Below are 19,623 nucleotides of genomic sequence, written 5' to 3' on the forward strand. Positions count from 1 at the left end.
TACCACAAAGCTTGAGAAAAGGCAAGGGAACAGCATTTTTCAAGGACTGAATGTGAAGTTGCTTCTGCCTGTAGCAAATGCAACAAAACAAAAAGGAGGAAAATCAAGGGCAAGATCTTGGATGCCATTTTCTCTGATGTGTAATAGCTGGTACCTTAAATAGAAGTATTGACAGGGGGAGACCCTTCAAAATGTTGGGGTTTTTTTTTCTAGTTGATGTCTGCCACAGAGTTTAATAAATCATCAGTGTTCATCACTGTTTATTTTGTGCAAAATTATTGAAATTAACCTGTTGGTGTGACTATTCAACAACCAGTGTATCCATACTGCCTTCAGCTGCATCTTTAATGATGCAGCAGCGGCAAATGTGCAGTTTATATAAAATATTAAATTGCTGATAATACTTATTTTTATTACCTCACATTCTCAAATGTTCTAAGTTTTCTGTCTTAAGCTGAATCCTGGAAAGCAACAACTGATCATGTAGCCCAAGCCTGCAGGTGTGATGTTGTAGCTGGCACAGATGTTGGACTGCCTTGCATGACAAGTTAGACAGGCAATTTGGGAAAGAGGTTTGCCAGGTCTGTCTGAGATAAAAAAATAGATAATAACTGGAATATGGCAATACTGGCTTGGATGGACTGAAAATTCAGGATTGAATAAAAAAATCTCTTTGGTTTTGATGGATTTTTCAAAACCAATTCTTAAAATCAGACCAAGTTCTATTGCCAGGAACTGATTGCATTGTCCAAGGAAGGTGAATGGTTTTCATGATGAACCCCAAATTCCAGACAATATGTACTTTTCAACCCATATATTTAGCATTAAAAAGGAAGACAGCCTCTGAATGAATTATGCTTTTAGTAAGAACTTGAAAAAGCCAACTGAAAAGAAAAAGGAAAGAAATAAAATAATTCTTTCAAGTTGCTGAACATTACTTTGTTTCCTTTCCCTTTGTGTCAGTAGAATTCCCTTCAGAAATTCCCAATGGGCATGTGATTTGAAGACACACTCTGCCTCTTGGCTGCAAGTTAATACATGGGATACACCCAGACTGACCCAGCGATGGGATAAAAGGAAATTTTCCATTCCATTACCCTTTATCCTGGCTCTTGAAAAGGGAACACTGTTGACAATGTGCCAAATGTAGCACATAATGGAGCTTATGAATCACAGTCATTGTTCCTTGGGCATAGAGGCACAGCACAGAGGTTATTGTATACATTAACCACCTCAGTGGTTCAGGTCTTAATCAGGAAGGGAAAGACTTGAATGGTCACTTGGATTTGTGTGTCTTTTAGTATACATATGAGAGAGTTTACAGATTCTTCAAGCACTGATGTGTTGTACACAGGGTAGATGATGCAGCTGTGGTAGATCCAGATGTGGTAGATCCAATGTGGCCAATCCAGCTCTCCCCCTGGCAAAGCCAATGAGAATTTAACATTGACCTCAATAAGAGCAGAGAGGAAAACAAAGAGGAACTTGGGACAAGCACTTTAGCATGGCCATCTGTACTCAGAACTGGGGAAGCAGCACTTGAGTGCTGTGGCCAGTCCTTGGCCTCTCACCTCAACAAAAACATTGGGAGGCTGCAGTGAGCCCAGGGAGGGGCAGTGGAGCTGGGGAAGGGTCTGGAGCATAAGTGGTCAGGTAGTGTTGACTTTATGTTTTAATACTTTGTTTTAATATCATAGATCTGTTCAGATTGTGCCAGCTGACTTCTGCAATAAAAATGGTCCCTAATACTATTTAATCCTTGTACAGATGGGGATTTTCTCCTCATAAATTAGGCACTAGCTGCCAGAGGACTATTTTTACTTTCCATGTCTTCTGTGACTATTCACAATGTCTATACACTATATACATATATAAAGTATGAAGAAAATATATATAATATTATAATAAATAAATATAAATTATAAATACTTTATAATAAAGTATGAATCTGCATCAACAAGCCTTTGTGTGGAACATGAAGGGATTTTTACTTTATTAGGCAAGGCTCTTTCTATTTTTATTTCCTGCTGAAAAATTTTGGTCACGATTAAAAGGCAAAAGAAAAAACTACAAAGGTTTTCATAAGTGCTGCTTTCTATTTTAGGAAAAATGAAAAAGAATGAAAAAACAGAGTCTCACACTATCATGTTCTTGAATATTCGATGTATGTGAACAACTCTTCATTTAGAAAAAGCCATGAAAGCTCTACCATGTTTCTGCCATTCCAGTTTTAATTGAATCAAGGTCAGCTAATTGGTATCAATAAACTATGGTCTATCCAACAAATCATATCTCAATGACAATAAACATAGAATAATTCCTAGTTAGAGCTTTCCTGTGCTCTGTTTCCATGTTGTACACAAAGTGCTTTTGTTCTGAGATCTCTTGCAGTGGATCCATTGACTTGCAGGCCACATGGTAAAGGAAAGAGAGCTCCAAGTCCCTCTGAGAGAAGTTCTCTTCTTCATGGCACAAGAGCTGAGGAGAGAAATTCAATAATGTGTCAGTGTAGGTTAATGCACAAGCTATACGTGTGTAACTATTTCTTCATTTTCACCTGAGTTAGCTCTGGAGACCACAGAATCACACAGAAGCACAGAATCTTTTAAGTCAGAAAAGGCCTTCAAGGCCCAACCTTTGACTGATCACCGTCTTGTCAACTCAGTGCCACATCCAGTCATTTCTTGAGCACCTCCAGGGATGGTGACTCTACCACTTCCTTGGGCAGCCCATTTCAATGTTAAACAACCCTTGACATGAAGAAATTCCTCCTGATGTCCATCCTGACACTGCCCTGGCACAGCCTGAGGCCGAGTCCTCTCATTCTGTCCCTTGTTGCTTGGGACAAGAGAGCAGCAGTCTAATCCTCCTTCCAGGGAGCAGTGGAGAGCAGTAAGGTGCAGGTCAGGTAGTCCAAACCTCAGAGAGAGCTGTCTTCAAGGCCTGTGGGGTTTCACAGGGCAGTTCCATGTCCACTTGAGCTTGAGTGTCTCCAGAGATGGCAATTCCATGACTTCCCTGAGCAACTTGTTTCCATATTTAACTATCCTTATGGTGAAACCAGTTTTACCTTGTGTCTCATCAAAATTTCCCTTGTAGTGTTTCATGCCCAGTGTCACTTGTCCTCTCATTTTAATTCTCTGGAAATCCAGACTTTATCTAAATTCCTTAACCCAAATTAGGCTATGGAAGTCTCCTGTGACACCTGCCATGTAATTTTCTTTATAATAATCTGAATAAACCCCACACCCTCAGTTTATCTCTGTATGTCAAATGCATCTCTGGTCCCCTGAACATCTCAGTGACATTCAGCTGGGATCTCCACAGTTTGGCAACAACCTTATTTTACTGGAAGGGGAGATTTATAATTATAACAAAATTTAGAGCAAATGAATCACATTTCTATCTTTTATTGTGCTGGAAGCCTGAGCTCACCTTATACCCATCACAATGTGAATCCATAGAACTCTCATGGTGCAGACAGTTCAGGCAATGGGCTCTGCTACCACAAAGAGAAAAATATGAAAATATTTTTCAGTCAGAGTTTGGGCCACTGCAGAGTGCCATCAAGTTTAATCCCAGATTATGAAAGATAGGCACAATTTTTTCATGTGAACAGAAAAATTGTAAAATTTAGCTTGGGGATGATTTTTATAAAAAAGAAATAGGTAAATAAATAAAGCAATAGGTAAAAAAAAGTTACAAAAATTAATAGGTAAATAGGTAAAAATTCTCTGATTTATCAGCTGTAGCTCTACATACTGGGGCAGAAGGAAAATAATGTGTTAGCAAAAAAAAAAAAGGAACAATCTAGAAAGAAGAAGGTTCCTCTTCAGAGGTAAAAATATGGAATAAAAGGAAAAATTGCCTCCTAGATAAACAAAAGAAACAAAGAAATGATGGTCTTAAGATAATTCCTTCTTCTTAAAGTGGAGCCATTTTTAAGGTGGAGTCATGGATAGTATACTCTCAGGGAGAAGTGATGTTTTCCATCCTAAATTATTCTTTTTGTAAACACTTAAGATAAAATATTGTTGGTTGATTTACCAGTCACCTTCACACCTCACTACTTGAGAGTGTTTTGTTTGTGCTTCACAAAGGCAAAGAGCTCTCTGCTGTTTGGGCTGCCTGCTTTAAATGTAAATATCAAGACACGTGTTTGCTTTTGGTTTTGACCTTTCTTGGTGGCTTCTGCAGCTGATGAATCTGAAATGACAAGAGGCTCTCTTCCCGGCTGATATTCCTGCTAAAACTTTGGCTAATTGTAAAACATGAAGGCAAACAGAGGAGCTGGCTATAAAATTGCTGTACTCAATAACCTCAGTATGGGCCATTGACGTCAAAACAGGATGATCAATTCCTGGAACAAAGATTTAAAGACCCACTAGAGAAGAATCTCATTTTTAAAGAGAGCAGAAAGCTATTTCTTACTAACTCAGGACTGTTCTATATATACCAGGAGGGGAGGGCATATTTTGATTAGAAATTCATATTTATACATAATGCATAGCAGAAAAATGTGGATTTTAGGGTTCTTTGGAGATCCTAGAGAGTTTAGTCATCACACCAAAGTTGTGCTGAGCAGTCTCATCAAACCAGTTTTTCATTTGCAACCCTTATTACTGGAGGCAGTGTGATTTGGTATGCTGAAAACAAATGCTCTGTATCAATTTTCCCTGCATTTACTAATGCTGACACTAATAAATGCAGACGACAGAGCACTGTATGGGAATAGGATCTCATTTTTGAAGAACATACATTTTCACCAGTGTCTCAGCTGGCAGGGCAGTCTGGGCAGTGGCTGTGTCCCTCTGCTTGTCCCCTTGGCCTCATGTCCAACACAGATTACAGATGCAGAGCTGCAACCACTGCAGCCCTCACTTACCATGATGCAAAGTGACTGAGCTAGAAAACTTCAAATTATGCAGATATTACTCTATATGGGTACTTTATCATTACACAGATGGGAATGATCTCCCTTGAATTAGGGACCAACCTTGGGAATTCATCACACCAAGCTTTGTGTGGGGAAAATCATCTCCTTTCAGATGCTTGCCTGGGTGTTTATGAAGCTGTTCCAGGGATTAACTTCACATCAGCCATGGCACAGCTGCCTGAGGAAAGAATTCATCCTGCCCTTTAAGAACTTCTGTTCCCCACAGACAGAAGTCTGATGGTTAAAATCACTGTGCAGATCTCAATAAACATTCTTACCTTTATTCATAAATAATCAAAGAAAATTGGTGGGCTCTTTGCAAAACAGTGATCTGTTTGGGATGAAAGCAGAGGAGAGAACATCAAACAGGCAAAATAGGGAATACCAAAGCCTGAGTACTACAAAAAATGGCTGAAATAATGCTGATTTTCTAACATTATCTCACATTGTAGGGCTGCTGTAATTATCTTGTAGGTATTAACTTAGAAAGGATGTCAACAAAGTGATTTTCAGCATTGCAGCTGTTATGAACTGTGGCTCAGACCACGTTCTGTGACCACTGCTTAGGGCTGCTTTTACAGAGATAAGGGATAGTAGGTGTTCCAAAGTGGGGTAAATAGACATTTGTGTCTGCAAAGGTATGCCTTGCACATGAGGCTGATCCTGTGTTTCAAAGATGAAGTAAACAAGAGCAGAGAGATGTAGGAAAAGTGAAACAAAAAATAAAAAATGGGATTAACCTTTCCCTGAAAGGCCAAAAATGCCAGTGTGTCCAAGAGTCCCAAAATAAACAGGTCCTTCTGAAAATTACATTTCTGTCTCAGGAGTCACAGGAGTGAATTCTCTCTCCTTGTGAAAAGAAAGAAAAGATTAGGAGTTTGAGGGTTTTTTTCTGATTAACGTGATCCCATTGGAAGGCTGAGTTTCTGACATGGGCTGTCAGTGACTGATTTCAGGGTAGCAAAAGAGGAATCTACAGCACAAGGACAATAAGTCTGTCTTTGAAATCAAGAAGTGGCAAATTTCACACCCTGGAATAGGATATTTTTTTCAGATGATTTATGGTCTGTGGAATTCCTGCTCTCAGCAGTACTATATGGACCACAGTGACCTTCAAAGAGGGAGTGAGTTATTGCAAGGAAAACAAGAATGGCAAGAGAAATTCTAATAAATAAGAACAAAACACCCCTTACCTTTGTCAGGGGTTTTAACTTTGTCTTCCAGACATTAAATTTATACCTTGTGGGAATTCACTCTTTCTTGATGGCATTTAAAAGTCCCTCCCACAGGAAAAATCTTATGAGGCACGTCTGTATTTTCAGTAGGACTTGATAAAGAATTTCACCTCATTCATGGAAATCCTGAACTTGGATTCATCCCATCTCTTACAGAGCAAAATTTGAAGCACAAACCTCGTCTCTGGTTTCTCTGGGCAGTTGGTGGAGGGAGATAAGGATGGGATAATCTGCCATGCACCAGTGTAACAATGGCATCATCCCCTGGCACAGCTCTGCTGCTTTCAGAGCATCTGGCACATGCAGAAAAAAATGCGTAGGCTTTGAAATTAATGCCAGATTAATCATTTGGAGAGATGACCCTTTTCTATGTTTTATCCACATGTACTGACCACCACTTCCAGCTCAGGGCAGTGGGAATGGATGTGCACAGAGCAAGGGAATGCATTGTCACAGCAGTTTGCAAATGCAACTCAATGATTTCATTTCACATGACTTTCCCCCATAGTCAAAAAAATACATGCACACTTATTTTCTTTATTTGACAAATCTTTAATTAGAAAATCAGTCTTTTCTTTATTATAAAATTTCACAGGCTGATAAATTTTGGTAGGTTATAGAGAGAATATTTTTTTCATGAACCTAATATAAAAGTTAAAATAAATAACAGCATTCATCAGATTATCTCTCCCCCCTCCCACTATGTTCCCAATTACAAAAAAACATAGTCATCAATTTTTATTTAAAAACCATAGATGTATATTGCAGCCTTTTATGACTTGAAGGGATGATATTAATATTTGACGATTTATTAATAATTTTCTGTGACTAAATGGCAGGAGTGGAAACAGCAGGCTTAGATCTTAACCCATACATGGAATTTTAATGCTCTAAACTCAGCAAAACAACAACCTGCAGGGGAGCACACGGCGAACTGGGTGATTGCAACACTGTCTTTTTAAAAAGAAAACTCCGAGCGTTGATTAGCATGGAAACACTGAATTGATTACACAGTCGAGCTTGCAGTTTATAGTTTATATTACAGATTTGGCACCGGGGTGCTGCTGACGTGCTGCTGGTGTGCTGTGCTGTGCTGCCCAGGAGCTGTGGGCATGCCTATGGATCAGGATGCTCCAGGGGAATTCACACGGGACCGACACAAAGAGACTTTGACTGGAGGTGCAGGAATGAGACCTGGACATTTTTTATAGGACTGCATCAAATGATGTGACCACTGCTGAGCTCACCCATGCACAGACATGCGAGGGCACTTGGAAATGGCCCAAAGTTTCTTTACGGCATGTTTACAAAGCAGCTGCTTCCCTGGAAAGAGGAATCCAAGCAGTGGAATGAAATCTCATATGAAAAATGAATATACAATATCTACATCGCCTTATGTTCCTCATTAAAATGATGAACAGTTTATCATTCATATCTAATTAATAGAACAGAGTCTAAAGTCTGGGATTTTGTATCTATTTTGCATAGTCCATTTAATACCCGGTATTTTCTCACTTGCATGATTAGAGTCTAAGAGAAACAGTTAAATAAATACACAGTCATTTACATAATGTCACAGTTTATTTAAAGCATTTTGAAGCTGAAATGATGAAAAGAGGACTGGATAAATTACTTGGCAAACTGCACATAATTTATTACTACACTGAGCAAGTATATTGCACTGTCTGAAATAGTCACTGTTAAATTACCAACTTTTAGACACTGTCTATATAATTTTCCATGATTTTACCCCCCTCCCCCCAGGCTACAAATACATAAAGTTTTAAGTCTGGGTTGTAATGGAAGCCCCACTGAAAATAATCATTTGTCGTCATCCCAAGGTTAGGACCAGCAATGAAAATAGCAATAATGCAGCTTTTCTTGGTAGGCACCTCATTGCTGGTTCCCCTGTATGTATCCAGACCTCTTCTGAGATGCATTTGTCAACACGTTCCCAGACTGTTCTCTCAGCAGGCTTGTTCTAAAGCCCACTAATGGTCATAAAAATACTCTTGTTTCTAGGTTTCAGGCAAATCTCAGGATGTGCCTTACTTGGTGTTTGTAGTTTTCCTGTTATTCCCTGGAATTAGTTTGCTGATATTTGGCTGTACCTGTTGTTCCCACTGTTGGCTGTCATCAGAGGAGGTTTACTCCAGAAGAAATCCCTTCAGAATTGCACTCACCTCACCTCTGCTCTACATCCATGCATAACTAGAACATCTGATAATTCATCTGTGCATGAACTAGAGCTCCCAAGCTTTCTTCCTCTTCAGCAGAAAGAAGTAGATATTTTTAGGGCACAATTAATTTCTCCTGGCTTTTTTTTCACCTTTGTCGTGACACAATGGACTATGCCCAGGAAATTCCTGCTTCTGTCTTTTGGCCAAATATGGGCTCTAGAAATGTCCCTATTTTGGCCAGAAAAGTCCCAGGCTCTCATGCTGGAGTCTTGGCTCATGCTTGTGTGCTTGGCTTGGAAGTTTTAAAAGCAGTAATCATTTGCTTGTCAGCACTGATCAAGGTCAGACAAAGTTTAACTGCAGAAGCCATGAGGTTGTTTATCTCAAGCATACTGAAAAGTCTGATTTTGACACTTTACAGGAAACTGCCACTTTGAAATTGCACAGAGGTTCCTAACCATGTGTTTTGCTGGAGGATGAATTTGTCTTAGTTAAGAAAACACAGCTGGATCAGAGATTCTATCAAAAAATACAATGGAATTGAGTTATCTTTATTTTTTGTCAGTAATCATCATCAAAAGAAACATCATTATTATGTGCAGGTGGTTTGGCTGAACACATGGATGCATTTCAAGCTCTTCCACATGTTTCAAAATGCTGAAGGCTTCATAAATGCAAGTACTGTATACTAAAAAAAAAAATTACATATTCAAACTTCTGATGTTAATGAGACTGAAGTTTGGACTTCATTGATCTGGTGCTCAGTTTCAAACATGAAATTAAGTTCAGAAGGTAACATTGTGTAACAAATGCAACACAGTCTCCCTTCCTAATTTATGTCCTGAAATTCAAAAACATCAAGGAAAGGTCAAAATGAAACAGCTTGGAAAGCATGGCATTATCTCCTCTTTGTCCTGAAAATATCATTAATAACTGAATGGATCCTGGGAAATATTTGGACTAAAAATATAAGATTGATGTTACCCTGGGTGTTATTTTAGCATCTGCTCTTGTATTACTGCTCAGTCCATTGACCTCCCTATAAAAGGCTGCATTCTCTTATGTTCCAGTCAAGTTATACCAACAATTTTGGAAACAGCCTTCTCTTGTCCCCCTACAAACTGATGCAAAACCCTGCAGAAGTCAGAGGGAGCATTTCCAACAGTTCCAGGAGGCTGTGGAACAATCCTCAGTGCAAGGAAGTGAAATAAGGATGAGCCCTATCCAAAAGAGGCTCCAAAAGCCTCTATCTCCTTTTTGAGACTCAAATCTCAAAAGCTGCCAGGTAACAAACCCTCTCTTAAGCTTTCACAGGACTCAAAACTTTTGGTGTTCATCCACACTGGTAAAGGCCATGGCACACAGATTGGAAAGAGTCTCAAACAGCTCTTCAGCAAACATCAGACACACTGCTCCAGGAGAGCACAATCTGAATGATTTCACTAAAATGCTGGACAATTTAAAGTTCAGTGGTAACTGATATTGGGAGATGCTGGGGCACAGGAACAGAAAATGAGGAATTTTCTGTTTGAAATATACACAAGACATCACACTTTGCAATGCATGTGCTGAGAAAGAAGAACCTTTTGCTGATTCATACTGTAAATTTTCATCCTCACAGACCATGAACTAAACTTTGGGTCATGAGCTAGTAAAATTTATCATTTGATCACAAACAACTTAAAAAAATATGCATATATACACACATATAAATTAATCATTTATTTACATTTGGCAATAAAACATGAGGTTGCTCATCCATTATTTATCCCTGCAGTGGAAAACAAGAATGGGGATGCAAAATGTCACTGAAGCTTTTCTTGCTTGTGCTGTACAACATTTTGTTCTGAACTAAAATCCCTTGAGTTCTTTCTCCCTTAAATTTGGATCCAGAGCAATAAGCAAAACTTCTGCACAGATGGGGAAACACATGGTACTCCTTGCCCAGGCTTTCAAGCAGAGAAGAAACAGCATCTTGCTCCTTTATTTTTGCTATCTTTTCGAGTGTTCTTTGTTTTATTTTTGTTGAGAATAATCTAATTTCACCTGCCACAAGAGAAAACCTAAGATAATTATGAAAGTAATAGGAACATGTGAGGGCTGAATCTCTGCTCATTTTTGGCACAATAAATCCATTGCTCTTAAATCCAAAACTGTTAAATTTTACCAATAGTGGAGCAATATTACCTAAGTGTACGAATTTTCATAGGCAGCTGTTACCAGGACTTTCTCATTGGTTTTTGGACCTAAATTTGTGTGTCTTTTCCCACTTTCCCTCCCAAGAGTTTTAGCTGACTTGGTGCAATCTTTGAGTACTTTTGTTTCAAGAGATCCTAGATATCAGAGTTCTGCCCTGTCCTTGTCCTTGTAAAATGCTGTTTTACCAACACTTGCTTTTCTTACAAATGGCATGAAAAGCTAGGTTTTACTATTGGTTTTGACTATTTAGTAATTATTATCATTTATTATTAACTTTATTCCTAAATCCTGAAAGAGATGGGTTTATAAATTATTCCTTTTCTTGTGTTTGAAGTGGAATCAAGTATTTCAATATTTTTCCTGAAAATATTATGTTTTGTTTGTTGAACGTAAATTTCTTCAGTCCTTGTCCTTGGGACATAAAACTGTATTTCCCTGTCATTGCTTCACTGTCTCCTCTTAGGCATTAGAGTTTCAACATTCTGGCTGGGTCAAAGCTGGGCTACCTCTCAATGCCAACACAATTCCCTTGGGATTCAATGCTCCCACGGCCCCTTTCTTAGGGAGATTTATAGCTCCCCCACCTTGGCAGCCCATGGGAGGAGCTATTTGGCTGACCAACACATGGTGGAGAGATAGAACTTTGTACAACAGCTCCTCAGGAAGTCATCAGCAGCTGGGGTTTAATGAGCTGATGCTGAGGAGTCAGTTCATGGCACATGATTTGGGAAATCCTCCCAGCTCATGGTTAACAGCCTCGAGGGGGGCAGAAACTCCCCTGCTGCCTTCAGAACTTGACAAATCTCAACCAAGTTTTCCCACCTTTGGCTACTCAGTTTGTTGAAATTTTTTTTCCAAATTTGCATAGAGAAAACTTGATAGGTTTTGCTGCTGAGTGCAATAGGATCCTAGAATGGCTTATGTTGGAAGGGACATGATAATAAACTTATCATACACAAAAACCTTAGCTCTCAGCCCCTCTTTACACAAAGAACTGACTCTGACCATGTGCAAACACAAAACATTTACGTGTCCCTCTCAGGACAAGAGATATCCACACTTCCAGCAGGTAAATAACTGCATCCTTCTATGCAGGAAAAGAATTTTCCATGGGTACCAACGCAAACTTGCTTTGTCCAGGAGAAGCTTGTTTCAGAGTTAGGCAGAATATTCATGTACTTGCAGCCGTGCAAAAGCTTTCACACAAAAGTAACACCATGGGCAAGGTGTAAGAGCAGAGGGATGTGCACTCTGAGGAGCACATGAATATCTTTCAGACACATAATCTCTGTCAGGACAAAATATTTCCTTGTGCTTTAGCACAGCACCTTGCAATGTCTTCAAGAAGCTGCTCATGCAGATTAACACATTAACAATGTCCTCTTATTCTGTTCTTATCTACTGTATCTCCCTTCATATCCTCAATACACTCTTCACTGTGTTATCTTGCATTTCACACTTTATCTCTCTCTCTCTTGTCAAGGAATTATGTTTCTAGGAATATCAGTCTGTCAGCTACTAAGATGACATAAAAAGGAATTTCTGATATGCCATTGTCTAAAGCCACAGATCTGTCTCCTGACACACTCTAGAAATTTTGAAATCTTTTGTTCCTATTAACTTAGAGAAATTAATGGTGTCTGGACATAATAATTCAAGAATAATACACCACATAGCAAGTTTTCTCTCTGCCATTCCTGATGGCACCATGGATGTATTTATTGTGGCATCAAGGTTCTCTGTTCCATATGGTCTGCCCAGTCCCCTCATTTTTCTAAGGCTTTTATTTAGGATGTTAATTATACCAGACTTGCCCGTAAAAATATCTTCTTGACAGTGGCCTTTGCTGTAAAAATATTTTGTTTCTTCTGCCTACTTTATCTAATTAAAAAGTTCCCATTTTTCTTTGCTCTACTTAAAATTTATTGAGTTTTTGGTCACAGTGAAAAACTTGCTCCACTTTTTGGCTTACTCAGCTAAAAGGTACTCAGCAACTTGACAATCTTTGTTCTGCTCTTATTTATGTGCTTTTCAGCTCCTGACTAAAAGCGTTCAGGTACAGCTGTTCCCAAACCTCCAAACAGAAGGCAGAGGTACAAACCATATCAGAACAAGGTTTTATATCAAATCCCAAATGCTGTAGGAAGTGAAACCAAATTCCCAGGTCCAGATTGTGTCCACTTGGGAATGACCTAAAGTGACAGTATATGTACAAATAATTTCTTGGATAAGGAACTCTGTCACTTCAAGGTGTAATCCAAAGTTTGGGGCTCATGCTGAATGCTCTCTAGTCAGCAGTGATATCTCTGAAACAATTCCAGATGAGCTGAGACACATCAGGACAGTGCTGGCCACCTGCAGAACAGAGGGGAGGAGGGCAATATGCTGCCTCAATATTAAAAACCTCTTGTCTGTAAAGGTTCTCTGCTTCATTCACAGCTGTGCATTGTCCCTTGCCTCTGCTCCACCTACATCCAATACCACAGAAGTGTCCAGCACTTTTCCCCAGGTGCTGTCTTTTTGAGCACTTAAACTGTGACGTAATCAAGATTTATTTTTTGCTTGGATTTATGTCCCAGAGTACAGACTTATTGTTTTTGAGGAGCTGATCATGCAAGTGGGTCAGCTTGGGGAGGGATCTATGCAATGTGACTGATTTCACTGAGTCTCTGTCTGGATCTAGGGAACAGAATTGAGCTTTTCCTTCCTGTTGATGAAAGTTGAGGGTTGAGACATCAAAGGGATTCTGTCAGGATTTTAGCAAAAGCTGCTTTAAGTTGGCTTTACCTGCATGAATAATAGAAACTATACCTTACATTATTAAAAATGAATGACTTTTTAAAAGATTAATGCATTTTTAACTGGCTTTGGCTCCCATTTCCTTCTGCAATACACTCTTCAAAAGCCATCAAATTTATTTTATTTCAGTTTTATTTCTAGGCAATTTCACATTTTTTGGGTTCTCCCATTAACACTAGGATGGCCAGGATATTTGATCACATCCAAGGATTTTTGAGTCCTTGATTAGATATCCCTTACTGGGTACAAAAGTGATGAAAGTACAAGCTCAGAAAAATGGGCTTCTTAAAGTTCTCTGTCTGGGGAGCTCCACTAACAAGGCAATCTCAAAGCTGCTGTACAGCCAGGCTTTTCAAAGCCTCTGCAATGATAAAAGTACATTTCTACCAGATTAAAAAAAAACTCCTAAGCACCGAGCCTCAATGGGAGCCAGGCACCAGCTTTAGGAATCTCTTAAAAATTCTACCTTGTTTCCTGACTTTTGTAGACATTGGCCACCATGGGTCATTAATGCTTTGTGGAGGCTGCTTATACTTTTGGCAGAGTATCAAGGGGGTTTCTGTTACATTGGAACTTTTATTTTGGTTCAGCCACATCTATTTTTAGCAAGTCAGCACATGAATCACATTTTTCAGGAACCAGCTGTCAAGGGACTTCTTGTTAGATTTTATGAGCAGGAGATTCCTTACAGTTCTGTGGTCTTAAAAGAGCTATTCCTCTGGGAATTCCTCTGAAGAATTAAAAATAGTCAGTTGTCTGATTGAGAACATAAGTGCAAATTTATGCTAAGGAGCTATTTATAACATGATGGCCAAAATGATGTGGTAAAACTATTTAGGGAACTTGTTGTATAAAATCACAATGAAGATTTAGGAAAAAACACCATTGTTTGAATGTCAGGGATTGAATTAAATGCTTGAAAAATGAGAGAATAATAACATACAGAAATACACAAAATTTATATGCTGCCAAGCTGTCAGTTGCTACCAACTACACTTCTTTAAACTGAGGCTTTTCCATTATAGGGATGTCAAAAAAAGTGATGATGAGATAACCTAATTTGTATTCCATCCATGTACTAATTCATCTGGGGAAGAGTTTTAATGTTACAGTGCAGAAATGGATACATTTCTATTTAGAAGGGTGTCTGTCATCTCTGTGGCTGAATATGGATAGACAATTTGTGCCAGCATAGCTGCATTTTTATAATCACAGTTATAATCTTAATCTACAGCAAAGGCTGAAGCATTGCTGATAGCAGGATTTCAGTGAATTACTAATTATTTTGCTCTGTGGATATAGCACAATACTTGGTCTGAACGGCCTGCAAATATAAAAACTTGAATTTGGAGCTCTCAGAGGTCAAACCCTGCTGTCCATTGATCTGAAAGTCAAGCACAAGCATCACCAATGACGGCATTAGAACTCTCTCTGCCATTGGATCTGCTGCTGGTGCTGCCTTTCCTACCCCCAGTCATACTTCAGAACTTTCATTAGGAAGAAATTCTTGGCAGGGAGGGTGGTGAGGCCCTGGCACAGGGTACCCAGAGAAGCTGTGGCTGCTCCATCCCTGGAAAGTTCAAGGATGGGTTGGATGGGGCTTGGAGCAACCTGGGATAGTGGAAGGTGTCCCTGCCCATGCCCATGGACAGGGGACTGGAACTGGGTGACTTTTGAGGTCCCTTCCAACCCAAACTGTTCTGTGGCTCCAGGAGAAAGGGAAAAAGAAGGCTGAGAGAGGTAAATGAAATATGCAGCTCACCCCTGGAGGCAGGAGCTTCACCTCTCCATCCATCACAGGCCTGTGGTGTTATCCAGAGTGTGTGGGGTCCCTGTGGGAAAGGGTGAATCAACAAGTTTGGGGTACTTGAACCTCTGAGTCAGAAGGACTAGTATGTAGAAACCACCAGGAAAGTGGAGATATAAAAATCCACAGTACAGCCAGAGTGGGAATATAGTTCTGAAAATTCCTGTGGGAGACTTTTGGTTTGAATCTGGAGAGAGGAGGGGACTTTCTTTGAGCCAGAGAAGCTGTTCCCTCCTGCCTGGAGGCTGTGCCTTTCACATGCTTTGTAGGTGAAAGAGGAGGATGCTGAAGAAATAGCTGAATTCATTATTGATTTCTCCTGCCAACAGAAATGACTGCAACCTCCAAAATATGGATATTTGCCAGGAAGGGAAAGGAAAAAAAAAACCAACCTCTAAAAATAGATCTATTCCTATCTCGATTTCTATTAACTTTTTTTTTTTTGTTTTTTGACTGGTGCTAGACATTATAAATGTAGTAGGGGAGTGAATTTTCCCTTGCCTTCTGCTGCTGCAGATTTACTTATACTCCCAGGGCTGTGGACTCCTTCAGAGATGCTCTCTTTTAAGATGTACTCTGAGAAAATTATTAGGACTGTGAACTTCCAACCACTTGTTAAGAAATAAATGCAAGCACCTTTGAATGAAAATTCTGCATAACTCTGAAACTATTCTGATAACACAGGGGCCTGGAGAGGTTTTCTAGAACAGAATTCTGTATTGCCACAAGTGCACAGTTTATTGGGTAGTCCTAAAAAACCAGATGTTTAGCAGTATTTTTCAGGGCTGTGTTTCAAAGCTGTTTCTGCTTATTTCTGCTGACACCATTACCTATCCAACATCTCATGGTGCTTTAACCAAAGAACTGAAAAAATCAGGTAAAATTTGAGGTGGTCTACACACATTCAAGGGATTATATTTTGTTGCCTACTTAGAAGAGACTGTGATCTTCACAGCACAACAGAACAGAGAGATATGAGCCATATTTACCTCATCTGAAGAAAAAACAACCTTATCTATATAATCAGTCACAAATCATAAACTTCAAATTTGCAGTCATTATGACTCATTAATTATATCTGACATTATTTCTTCAGCAAAAACCCCACCATAAATATGAATTTTCAAGTCTATTTGAAATTCTGGTAAAACAGGTTACAGCATGACATGGGCTGAAAAGATGGAACTTTAACAAACAGAAACATTTATTCTTCTAACAAGAAGCCAAGAAGTAACAGCATGGTTATGATATGGCAGCTTCTCTGCACCACTAAATTTGATTTTTAGTTTTGTAACTTCCTTTCCTCAACTAAAAGACCAAAGAAAATCCCATTTGAACTTGTCTTTATTCCTGCCTTAGAAGGAATTAAACACCCAGCTACTTGCACAATTCAATAAAGTCTTCAAATCCTGTGTGAACAAAATGAACAAAGCTCATAAGCACATGTTCTCTCCACAGACACCAGCGGGATGGGAAAATGTGCTTGGAAGTTTTGGGTGAAAGTGGGAATATCTGTGCTTGTAAAGCTGTTCCAGCCTATGGATACCAGGGTCGGCTGTGGAGGATCTGAGCAAAGGTACTGGTGTGATTTTGAAAATGGTGTGGTTGTGCTGGTGTATGTTACTCACAGGACAGCCTTGTTTCAGCACAGGAGGAACGAGCTCCAGCACCAGGGCTGTGCTGACACAGCTCTGAATCTGTACTTGCAAACTGCTCTGTCTCCTCACCAGCACTACTCAGTGTAGAAAATCCCTCTGCAAGGCTCTAGGTTGGCACAGATTTGCAATTCAGTAAGTAAATTCCCTTGCACGCTATAGGATGAATCCAAGTAAACTATGCTTATGTCAATCAGTGAAGTTTCTTCCATTTTATGCCCTGATTTTTCTATTTACAGCATTTTCAAACTTGCACCAAAAGCCAAGGGACTGCAGCTAGAGTGATAAGTAGCAAACCCATGGCCATGAAGCAAAGAGGATGTTTTGAGACTTTGCTGTCAAGCCTTGAACTGTTCAGAGTTACTCCAGGGAAATATCAGTTCTGAAAAGCCCCTGAGAACATCTGCAGGAGCCTTCACCTTCACAAAGCAGTGGGGAAAAGCTGCTGTGGGCTGTGACACAGCACTGACTGCAGGCAGCAATGACTGTGTGATGAGACTGAGCTCTTCTGCTTGCTCCTCCAGCTCAAGGGAACCTTGAAAATCTCAGGGGAAGACTTTCCACTCTGCATCAGTGATTATGCTCTTAAAACGCCATGGATTTGGACACAGAGAAGCAATGATGAGAGGAAATGTGTTGCCTTGGCTTCTTCCTTCTTGCATATCCAGTTCTCCCAAACTACACAGAGCAAGGGCACCTATAGGATGAAAGGAAAAGGATTGTGCCCTGGATCCTGAACTCAGTATTTTTGTATTCCTTTGGAATCAGCTGGATGCTGAATGTCTTCAGTTGAAGAGTAGAAGAGATTGCAGTGGTTCTGAAGGAAAATGGCCAATGTCAGCATTGTATCACACAGTGGATAACTTCCAGAATAGAGATGACCTCCTTGTCTATCATAGAGCAAGAAGGATTATGGGATTCCAATTTAATGTGATAAAATGTCATCACAAACATGAAATTTTAAAGCCATCACTCAATAATTATAATTAGCCTATGGCAAACTGCTCTGAATACTAAAGCAACTATAAAAGGTGAAAATTGTCTTAATTAGCAAAGATGCAGAAAATGTGTGAGACTGACTCACGTCAGGGAAGGCTCCAATTAACCTGGCCCAGATTGAGATAATTAAGAGGGCAGCTCCAATTGTGTAAAGAATGAAAAACTTCTGGTGTGGTATGAGTTCTTGTATTTTTCCATCCCTGGGCCTGTTCTTCAGTGATACCTTCAGGCACATCATCTGTTTACATAAAATTGTTTCCTGAGCTGGCTGCTGAAAACCAGACCTACATCCAGCAAGCCCTGAGGATACTCTGCAAACCCTTTTGGTTATTAACTCTTTCAGTGAGTATTATCTGTTCAGTAAGCTTTCTGCCTGGATGCTGCACACACCCATTCAAGCTCTTGTTCAATGCTATTTTGGGGAAGTCTAGACCAGAAGGATTGGTAAAATTACTACCCCAGACTAATAAAAAGCAAGAAACCATTTCTTTCTATATAGGGGAGTCTTGTGGACACACCACCTCACGGCGGGGCTCTGGTCATTTTAGCTGCTCAGCCTGGACTGATCCTAAACATAAAAAATTCAGTCTGCTTCTCATTGGAGAAGTGAATGATCTTTAAACTGCCAGTGGTGGTTAAACTCTCAATTGTCAAGGGAAGATCGTGCAAACTCCTTCAGATCCAGAACAGAATTCTGTTCTGACCTGTCCTGCTGTCACTGTGCAAACCCAAAGTTCTGCAATGGGGGTGGGAGCCAAAGGTTCATTTAGTTTTAAGAGCAATAGAAAAGTTACCATTAATAATGAGGGTAACAGGGATTTCTGCACAAGCCATTCACCCAGGCACTTACTGAGCTTCTCATAAATATTTTGTTTGTATCCCATACTCTAAAACTCAGAAATGTCTGTGTGAACTGCAGCCATATATTTGAGATACATGCTAGAAAAAGCACTAAGTAAAGGAGAAACAGAAAAAGCAACCAGCACCACTGCATCGTTCCCAAGTGAAATGTAAATTGCAGCTAGAAATCCAAAAGTGGTCATGAATGAAACGGCAGAGTAAAATATGCTCAAACTTTTCCACTCTTATATTTTACAAGTACTGCAATCAACCAAAATACAGGTCAGCTCTTGGCAGGTGATGGGTTCTTACAGCACCAGTAATACCTCTGGAACACTCAATTTGCTGTGAGAAGCTGTGCCAATCCTTTGAGCTGAGGAACATATAAATCTCTTTTGTTGCACCATGAGCTCACAGAAACTTCAATGCTACCAACCCTTTGTCTGTGTGCTGCCAGGAAGGTGCCACCTGACTTTCACACTATTCATGGATCTCAGAGGTGCATGGGAGAGAACCAGGAACTCAGAAGAGATCTACGATCCGTCCATCAAAACACCACCAAAATTCAGTACTGAAAGTACAAGGGAGTTGTTTGCATAACAGCAATGAACATGGATTTTTTTTTTTGGCAGAACTAAAAGTAAAATGTCAATTTGTATTAAAAAATCCTTAATTGAAACTCTTATTAACTGTGGTACTTTAGTAGGTCCAAAGTTATGTATTTGTGTGGTTTTTTCATATTTAAATCCATGCTACATATTTTATTTATCACATTAAATTGATATAAATTTGCTTTTAGTTTTGAAAACCTACAAATAAAATTAACTGGAACTATTGTTATTACTTTTAGACAAGAACTTGCTAAAATTCTGGAATGAGAACTGCAGTTTTCAAGGCAAATTGAGCAGACCAGAAATAAAATGCTACGGAAGTCTAGAATACAGGTTGGAACAACTGTCTTTATCACTGGAGG

At 39.5% G+C, this 19,623-nt stretch overlaps 1 long non-coding RNA gene across 1 annotated transcript; it reads left to right on the forward strand.

Annotated features, from left to right (window-relative positions):
* Positions 1–17,731: 17,731 nt before the first annotated feature.
* On the forward strand, positions 17,732–19,488 carry LOC135295909 (uncharacterized). Its single transcript, XR_010357956.1, has 2 exons — positions 17,732–18,152; positions 19,108–19,488. It is a non-coding gene; the product is annotated as an uncharacterized LOC135295909 (long non-coding RNA).
* The last annotated feature ends 135 nt before the right edge of the window (positions 19,489–19,623 follow it).

Source organism: Passer domesticus, chromosome 3, assembly GCF_036417665.1.
Source record: "Passer domesticus isolate bPasDom1 chromosome 3, bPasDom1.hap1, whole genome shotgun sequence".
In the NCBI taxonomy this organism is placed as follows: Eukaryota; Metazoa; Chordata; class Aves; order Passeriformes; family Passeridae; genus Passer; species Passer domesticus.